Here is a 10,360-nt window from a genome sequence, read left to right as displayed (position 1 = left end):
AAAACTGGAAAACTTTCCCAGTTCCTGTGGAGGCCATCAGAGAAAACACTTTAGAAGTTCTTCCAATAGCTTCAGGTCATGATCGGAAGAAGTATAAAGTTCAAGAGTTACAAGTTTTTGCAATATCAGAATCAGTTTGAGGTGGTTGTCTCTCAAAGAGAGCCTCCTGGCACTCTCAAAGCCATTCAGAAAGTTAATCTAACCCATCTAGCCTCCTTAGAATTTATTTTTTCTGTATGTAGTCAGAATTTTCAAAGATAGAAAAACAAAACTTGGCTATTCTCCTGTATCACATACCTGCAATCCTTGCTTATCTGGACGGTAAGATCTGAGTGACGTTCTTGGTTCAAAGCCAGTCTGGGCAGAAAAGCCTATGAGACCCTTATGTCTAATTAAACACACAAAAAAAGCAAAAGTGGTTCTGTGGCTCTTGTGGTACAACACTAGCCCGAGGCCTCGAGTTCAAGCCCCGTAACCGAGTTAAAAACAATTTCTGAGAAAACTTTTGTGGTCCTTTTTTCCTTTGTAGGTCAGATTCTACCTGCCTAGAGCTTTGGAATACTTAAGATCAGCTATGGCATCAGAAGCGGTAGCTGCTACACACACTGCAGAAGCAGTGAGGTTAATTAAGGCTCCAGTAGAACCTTTGGTATTCATGAGACATATGGGAAGATGGGAAAAATGATGGGAAGATTAAGATTACCCTTTAAGTAGGAATTTCAAAGTGTCCTTTGCTTTTTGAAGTTGATGAATTGAATCATAACAAACAAATAACTGGGAGGAGTACAAAGTATGACATGCTCAGTCAGGTTTCCTCACAAGGTATCACCCTTTGTATAATGCCATGGAAGAGGGTTATATTATAGGTCAAACTACAACTCTAGTGTCCCATTTGCTTCAAAAATAGTCCATGAGAATCATCTCAGTAGATGCGAAGAAATCTCTTCCAAAACAAAAATCCAACATCATTAATAGAAAGAACATAACAAAAAATAATAAAGCCCATATATGATAAAACCACAGCAAATGCCATACGGAATGGTCATGAACAAAAACAATTTGCTCTAAAGTCCGCGAGAAATCAAGGTAGTCCATTCTCTGTACTTCTCTTCAGTGTAGATCTGGAAATGCTAGGCAGAGCAATAAGACAAGAAAAAGATACAATTCTGATTCACATAAGGAAGGCAGAATCAAGCCATCCGTATTGCAGATACCCTAATGCATGATATCTAAAGGAAACAAGGACTCCATCTCCAAGCTCCTCGAGTTGACTGAAAACTGTGTTATAGTAGCTGGTTACAAAATTACCTCACACAGATCAATGGACTGGGAGGAAGGGAGGGGGCGGGGCCGCGGGTGGTCAGGCAAGGCGCGGCTCGGGGCCTGGCCTGGCCTCCAGGATGGAGGAGGCCGGAGCGGCGGTGGCCTCAACCGGAGAGGCCGAACTGAACTGGTTCCGCCTCAGCGTGTCCACCGAGAGGATGGAGTCCGAGCTGGAGGCGCACGGCGAGGGTCAGCGCGGCTCCTGGAGGCGCCGCGATGACGGCGGCTGCCCCACAGCCGTCTGGCGTCGCTGCCCCTCGGCCCGATCTGCTGGCGCTGAGCGGCCTGCGCATGCTGCTGGCCTGCCACAACCGGCTCGGAGGGCCCGGCACGCTGCCCAAGGGCCTGGCGCGCTCTCCGCCCTGCCGCAGCCTCCAGGTGCTCAACCTCAGCAGCCATGGCTTCCAGGAGCTGCCGCCAAAGCTGCTGGGGCTGCGCACGCTGCACACCCTCAGCCTGGGCGGCAACCGGCTGCGGAGCATCCCGGCCGAGATCGAGAACTTGCAGAGTTTAGCGTGTTTATATCTTGGAGGAAACTTCATCCAAGGAGTCCCACCAGAATGAGCAAATCTGCCTTGTCTGAAGTACTTGGTATTGCGTGACAACAAAATCCAAAGTGTGCCTCCTCAGCGTTCCCAGTTGCATTCCCTTCGTTCCCTCAGTCTTCCCAGTAGCTTGCTGACATGCCTGCCTCGCAAGATCCTCACCCTTATCCATTTGGAGGAGCTGAGTTCACCAGGAAATCCATTGGTTGTTCGTTTTGTTAGGGATTTAACCTATGCCCCTCCCCCTCTCCTGGAATTGGCTGCATGGACCACTGAGGTCCGCAATATTTCGCTGACGTCCCCTGTGATCTTCCTGAGAATCTTCTTAGATACTTGAGTTCAGCTAGCAATTGCCCAAACCCAAAATGTGGAGGAGTCGACTTTGACCTCTGTGTCAGGCAGATCACGTTCGTGGACTTCTGTGGGAAGTACCGCCTTCCGCTCATGCACTACTTGTGCTCTCCTGAGTGCTCCTCCCCCTGCAGCTCTGCCTCGCACAGCTCCACATCCCAGAGCGAGTCCCACTCCGAGGATGAAGCCAGCGGAGCGCACACCGAATGCACAAAGTTCTCCTTGGTTGAGCACAATCGAGGGGCTTCTGAGAGACAGCTTGAAATTGACTAGAAACCTTGTTGCCCTCATCAAGGAAAGTACGGGATAGAAGAGTTCATATTCCATCTGCCTGTCCAGCAAGAATGAATCCAGTTCCGTGCTTAGACTTCACTCCGAATGGCAGTTTGCAGTGTTCACAACAGGATGGTACATTCTCAGCAGCCATGGACCAGCGGCTGCTGCTGCTGCTGCTGCTGATAGAAGAAGTGAGGAGTTATCAAGGTGTGATTATTACAGAGCTGCCTTTGGCAGTGAGTTGAGCACTATACCACAGAAGAAGCCTTCTCCTTATACCACCCCTGTTTTTATATAACAGACCCATCTATTCATATGAGCCCACAGGTAGTTGCATAGGACTTCATTAGGTCGTTCTGACCAAATAACTACTAAAGAATATAACTTTTAAGTAGGATATTGGAACTTTTTATTTGTTTTTATATGATTATTAATCTTTATAGCCTAGCAATGATTAAAGTGCCTTAATCATTCCAGTGAGATGGAATTTTATGCAAAGAATAATGCCAAAGCAAACTAGAACCTGACATTATGCAGAACCCTTTAAAATGTGCTTTAACAACTCAGTGAATCACACCAAGCCCATGCCTTCTTAACTCCTGTTTTGGTTTCAACATTGCAGTGATCCCGCTTTATTTTTTTTTTCTTAAACTATCTTTAAGTAGTTGTTCAAAGAGGTTTCAATCTACATGTCAGTTTACAAGTACATTGCAACAGTGATGCTGCTTAAACCAGTCACTTTATACATAATGGGAGACCACAATCTTGATCAGTCCGTTTACCATGAAGCAGAATAGTATATTTTGACAGAAAATTGTAGAGGATACACTAATTTGTGAGTGAGAAAGGTAGAATTTCTAACAATAAAATTTGACCCCTTTGCCTGTGCTATAAACTAAACTGTAACTTTGAAACATTTCCAAGAAAACTAAGGTGGTTAGATAAACAAGACAAGAGGGCCAACGTTGAAAGCCAGGAAATTACATTCACACAGTGTCTAAAACTAGTTTAACACTGGAACATTTTGAAACTAAAGCATTGGTAAGTAGCAAAAGATACTAAGCTTATTCTCTCCGTAAAGTGTAGAATAATTGTTTTTGAATTTTTATTGGCTAGTTTAATGTGCAATAGAATTGAACAGTAGTACACTGTAAATTCATGTAAAGTATAACAACACACATATAACCATTAGATTAGAAGTTATAATGACATAATAAGTGCTAAATGTACAGGTGAGATTGCATTAGAATGCCAGGTAACCTCTTATAGCACCCCGTATTGTATTATAATGCTATTTATGTGTGCTAGCTTTCTGTATATATTCTTTTTATTTTAGGTTATCATATAATTCAGGGTTTGTGTGTGTGTTTGTATGTTCATTCATGAAACATGAGTATTTGATGACTGCAGTCGTGCACGCTGCTATAGTGAGTCCCCTTACCATCTCCTTGTTAAAAGTGTAGTAAGATTATTCTTTTATTATTTAGAAATGTTCTGCCTGTATCTATAGAAGTAATTATTACATTGTATATTGTAAACTACAAGTAAAAGAGTCTTTGCTTACATCTTCCACTGAGCCACAGCAAGCTGTAGACTGAAATCATGAAAGGTAAATTTCAGGTAGGCAGTGCCTATACCATACCTAAAATGCTAATGTAAAACATACAATTTGGTAGCATCAAGGTTTTTTCTGGTGTAAATGCTTCTAAATAGCATCATTTCTGTGGTTCTGAGGTTGAACTGAGACTTCATGCTTACTCACCTGAGTGTTGCTTAGCTGGTTAAGCAAGACTGCAGTTTGATTTTTTGCTGATTAATTGAAGGTGGAGGCTTTAAAAAAATTCTTTATTAAAGTGATGTACAGAGGGGTTACAGTTTCTGAGGTAGTCTTGTGGACCTTTTCCTGCCTATTCTGGCTTCACACGGTGTTCTGGATCTCAGCCATATAAGTAGCTAGGATTGCAGCAAGACACAATAGGAACCATCTTCTACTTCTTCATGGACTGTCAGCTTAACCTAAGTAACAGCTTGAATAATCATATAAAAATTCGTTTTTGTAAAATAAATAGGTAGGTTAATATAGCACTTAGCCCTACATAGCTATTTCCAGCTTCCCATGAAGGAAGTATACTGCTTGATCTCTAGTAGAAATACATATGAGCATATGTAGCTGTGTACTAATAGTGAGTGTTCTGTCAACAAAACGTTTACAATATGTCTTTGCCTATTTTTGAAATGTAGGAGTGGTGTGCGTCTGTTCTTACTAACTGTTTTGGAGGGGTAGGAGAGATGAAACCCAGCCTCTGTTCATGCAGGGCAAATCCTTTTCCATGGAGATGCAGCCCCAGCTTAACTGTGTTCTGATTTGTGTGTATTTGAGACAGGGTCTTGCTACACAGGCTGGCCTAGAATTCTGTATGTAGCTCACACTGTCCTTCACTGGTAATCTTCCTGTCTCTGCCTCCCAAGTATTGGGATTACAGGCATATACCACCAACCCCAGCCTATCTTTGGTAAACTTGTGATGAAATCTTTAGTTGTTCGTTTTAATCTCTCTTTTTTTATTCTTATTTTTGATCTTCTACATGGATGCTAATAATGTCTAGGATTTTCCTTGTTATAGAAATATAGAAGATGAGATGGAAGGGATTTGATCATCTAGAAACAAGATGATCCTGAGCCAGACAGCAGATATATATTGAAATGGAATAACTAATATTTGAAATAGAAATGGGTACAGTATTCAGTCTTAGTCGTGTTTACTCATAGAATGCAGACTGAGTTAGAGACATAATCCTATGCTCTGAGCAAACAGGAAGGTTCGCTAAAATATTTGGAGTCAGGGACTGATGGCACAGGGAACAGCTGTGCTCAGTGTTCCCTATATTTGAGTAATAACAAAGGTAGATCCTTTTGTTATCATTATGGAGTTCAGGCTGGCCTCAAACTTGCAGTCTTCTTGTCTCTGCCTCCCAATTGTTGGGATTGTGGGTGTGGGCCACCTTCCAAATGTGTGCTGGAGGTGACTACTTCTAAACACCTTGGTATTAACTTTTTTAAGTTGCCAACTTAAAAATGCATTTTAGACTGACAACAAACCTGGAAATACTTTTGTTGATATAAATAAAAATAAGAAGTAGTCCACAACTAGCAACTGGTGGCTCATGCTTGTAATCCTGACTACTCAGGTATCTAAGATCTGAGGATTGAGATTCAAATCCAGCCTGGCCAGAAGAGACTGTGAGATTCTTCACTTCAAGTAAGTACTGAGACAAAGCAGGAAATGATGCTGTGGTTCAAGTGCTAGTGTGCTAGCCATGAGTAAAATGAAGCTCAGGGACAGCACCAGACCCTGAATTCAAGTTGGAGGGCCAGGCACTAAAAAAAAAAAAAAGGTCACAGTAGTTTTTTTCTGGTTCTGGGGTATAAATCAAGGGCCTCATATATCCCAGCCCTTTTAGTTTGTATGTTTTTTTTTAAGATAAGGCTTCACCCACCCTCTGCCTGAGTTGGCTTGAAATATGTAATCCTTTTGCCTCTGCCACCCACGTAGCTGGGATTACAGATGTATATCAATGAGCCTAGTTTAAAATAAATCTTTAGCAACCACAGGCAGAGAGAGAAGTCAAACCTAAGGATATTCCTAAGCTAAGCAAGCCCTTTAGGGTAACTGAATTGTTTAATAAAGTTATTAAATGACCTACTGGTTGTCATCTAAAAACCTTTAATACTAAAGTTATTCAGTACTTGCTAGTAAGAGCTGGTGTTCATCTCCCAAATGAAAAACCAGGAAATGATAGGATTTTCTTCCAGCAGGGAGAAAGCAGTGCCTCATTAACCTAAATTTTCTGGTTCAGCAGATAATATTGGTTAATATTTACCTTTTCACTGTAAAAGTAAGCAAATACTGAAAGTTTTTGATCTTTGAAAACTTTTTTAAAATCAGTACCTATTTATGTATTAAAGAAACGAATGGTAATTTGCTAAATTTTATATGATCTCATATAGGGAAAACTTTATCCTTTGTAGTACATACACAAAACTAGTTTAGTTATGTAAACTAGTTTAGTTTAAACCTAAGTGTTTAGGTAAGACCTGAACAATCCCCCATTCATCCAAAGGTATAGATTTTATTATGTAATATTATTCCTCATTTAATCCAAAGAGCTTTTCAGTTGTGCTGGATATTTAACCTCAGTAAAAGGCTATTGTGTAGGCATTTAGGCAGCACAGCCTATAATACATAGTTCTAATTTCCTCTGCATACAAGAAACATACTTGACCATCATGTCTTTTAACACTAAATTCTTTGTATCGACAGACTTAGTGTATAACAGTGCATTTAATTTTGTGTGTTGTAATAGTTCTAATCTTTTAAAAAATACTTAGGTTGTTTGTGGTCAGAGAGAACTAAGTGCATTAAATCCTCCATGGACCCAGGATTGGGGAAATTACGGTAACAGCCTCATCATTTCGGACCTTTGACTTGAGGGAGAAAAACTGATCTTGAGAGATTTGTCAACCTAAAACAGGACCCATTGTATCAGTGTACAACTTCTGGGGAGGCACCCTCAATACACTGCTACCGGAGGGCCTTGTCATAAAATCAGTAAAGGATGTTTCTCAGAATTTTATTTAAAAAATGTATGCCGTTCCATGAAAGGATAACAGCAGTTTCGTTCTATTACTCCTTTTTAAATAGCACTTATAAAATAACTCCTCATATATATAGTACATATAGCCTCTAGTGGAGTATTAGCACGGTGAGGCCTAGCATGCTTTGTCACTGATTTTATTATAGTACAGATTGAAAGAGGGTGTATTTTCAGTATGTTTACTTGTAAATACTAACATTTTACAAATCTTTTTCTTGGTTTGAAGTTGTTAAGTTTTGAACTAAAGATTTACTCACAAACTCTGCACACTGTTGAATCCATACTTGCAAGGCAATTCTGATCTGGAGGCTACAATCACTTACCTAGCTTGTTAGTTTCTAGGGGAAATAGTCTGGATATATTAAAATCTATTCATTCTAGGAAGGTTATTTACATACTATCAAACAAGAAAGCCATGGTGGAAGAACCATTCACGATCACCAGACATTGCTTTGGCTTTGCTCCTGTGGTTATGGATAAGTTAGATTTAACTGCTTTTTGTTCAGATGTCACCTGGTATTGAAAACATTAAGACATTCTTTAATGTGTCTATAACTGATATAAAGGAGTCCCTTCACAGATTTTGCTCCTGAGTACCATTCTACACTTGAGCTGCACCTCCAGTCAGATTCACTGATCTTAATGATTAACCTTGATGTGTTACTGAGGATGAGTATTATCCTCAACAGTCACTGTACAGTAGTTGTATAGAGACTCACATTGAAGTTTGGTGCATTCTGATCCCATTTTGTATGTGATAAACAAAAATGTAATAGGAAAAGCCCTTAGAATAACCAGTATTTTAACTTTAATCATAAACCTGGGGACTTCAAAGTATCAATAGAGGATGATGAAAATGCATTTTACTTTTACTTTGGTCAGATGACTGTGATCTGATTTCTCAACTTGTATATTTGAAACATTTTGAATTAGGTATATAATTAAAGCCTAACTTTAAAAGAATAGTGTAATGTAACAATATAACTCAAGAATAAAGTTTTGTTTTCTAGATAACATATAGTTTACTGTATCAAAATTACTTGTTACTTTATAATGGTAAATTCCTTTCAAAGAATATTTAAACTATGTTGCATACTTCCTACTGCCTCTAAGACATCAAAACATTGTAATCTTGTATTAATTATGTAAATTTCACCTTACTAAACATGGCGCCTGCCTTTATTTTGTTTTGTTTAAATCCAGCTCTCTATTTCAGGAAAATAACATTATTTTATTCTTAATGAATAAGAATTTACTCTTAAAAAAATCTAAAATCCTCATAATGTTTGTATTTGTATATTATATCATTGCTTATCTGTTTATTAAACTTTCAATACATAAATCCATAAATTAAAATCAGTAGACTGTATACCAAACATACACAGGCAGAGATGGCAATCAGGAAAACACCTCCATTGATATTCCCACAATAAACAAAATAAAACCAAGTAAGCAAGCAAGGTATCTGTGAATAAACCTAATTAAATGAGCAAAAAAACTTTCATAGCAAAAAACTCTAAAAATTTGAAGAAAAGAATCAAAGTCAACATCAGTAAATGAAAAACCCTTAACATTCTTGAAGGGGTAGCTACTAGTAGAGGAAAAATGGCCATAAATGATCTATAAATTTAATGAAATCCCCACGTACTGTTAAAAATCATCTAGAAATCTAGTGCAATCCCCAACAAATCCTGAAAGTAGTTCTTTACTGAGATAGATAATACAAACTACAAATTCATGTGGAACAGCAAAGACCACAAATAGCTAAGGAAATTCTAGGAAAAAATGGCAATGGGGGCAGTATCACAATTCCAGACCTGAAGCCCTAGTAACAAGCTTTACTATCAAAACCAGCGTGCTGTTGCCCCAAAAGTACACCTGGAGATCACTGGAACAGACTAGAAGACTCAGACATAAAAGCACTTACTTAGAGTTACCTGATATTTGACTGGGTAGCCAAGTGTAGACGGTGGGAAAAAGTCAGGTTCTTCAAAAGTTGGTCTTGTTAAAACTATGTATCTAGGGGCTGGGAATATGGCCTAGTGGCAAGAGTGCTTGCCTCATATACATGAGGCCTTGGGTTCGATTCCTCCGCACCACATATACAGAAAATGGCCAGAAGGGGCGCTGTGGCTCAAGTGGCAGAGTGCTAGCCTTGAGCAAAAAAGAAGCCAGGGACAGTGCTCAGGCCCTGAGTTCACAGCCTAGGACTGGCAAAAATAAAAAATAAAAAAACAATATATATATATATGTATATATATACTAAGTATCTAGATGCAGAAAATTAGAGGTGGATCCCCCTTTGTCTCCATGCACTAAAATCACCTCAAAGTAGCTCAAACCCTTCAACATCAGACCTGAAACTTTGCAATTACTGCAAGAAGAAGTAGAAGGAATACTTGAGCTCAAAGGCATGTGCAGGACCTGTCTGCAAAGTCTCAAGGACATAGCAGATAGGAGAGACACTTGACAAGTGGAATTTCACAAAAATAAAAAGTTTTTGCATGCCAAAGGATATAGATACTGAACTAGAATAACAATCAATAGAACAGGGCGGGAGGAGATCTTTACCACTAATATATCTAAGAAAGGCCTTATATCCAAAAAATAGAGGAACTCAAGAAAGTAACCCATGGCAAAGCTAATCCATCACTAAAAGGTGCCAAGGACAGACTTCTGAGAAGAAGAGACAAGGCAAAGAAACACATGAAGAAAGGCTCACCATTCCTGGCCGTAAAGAAAAAGCACATCAAAATACCTATGAGATTCCATCTCACCTCAATTTCCTTGGCCAACATTGTAAATTCAAACAAAAACAACAAATACTGGCAGGGATGTGGTGGAAAGAAGAAGTCTATTGTGCCTTTGGTGGGTATGAACACTAGTAAAACCACTCCGGACAGCAGGCTGGAGGTTTCTGAAGAAACCAAAGTACCCATTTCACATGACCCAGCCATGCCACTCCTGGGTATCTGTCTTGAACATCACCAACCAGCATACGGAAAGACAACTGCACCTCCTTGTTCACTGCTGAACTATTCCCATTAGCCAAGTTAGAGAAAGAGCCCAGATGTCCTCCAATGAATAAGTGGATCTAAAAATACACGATGTAATTTTATACTGCCATTACAAAGTAAAATATAGCATGTGCAGGGGAATGGATAGGACTAGATAAATCATTTTTAGTGAGGTAAGCCAAACTGGGAGAGA

The 10,360-nt window shown here is 39.6% G+C and overlaps 1 pseudogene; it reads left to right on the top strand.

The window, feature by feature from the left end:
• Nucleotides 1–1,400: 1,400 nt before the first annotated feature.
• Nucleotides 1,401–2,685, top strand: LOC125344539 (annotated as a pseudogene).
• Nucleotides 2,686–10,360: the final 7,675 nt, after the last annotated feature.

Source organism: Perognathus longimembris, unplaced genomic scaffold (assembly GCF_023159225.1).
Source record: "Perognathus longimembris pacificus isolate PPM17 unplaced genomic scaffold, ASM2315922v1 HiC_scaffold_147, whole genome shotgun sequence".
NCBI lineage: Eukaryota > Metazoa > Chordata > Mammalia > Rodentia > Heteromyidae > Perognathus > Perognathus longimembris.
The sequence above is the reverse complement of the archived record's forward strand: the minus strand, read 5'-3'. Positions and strand labels throughout refer to the sequence as shown.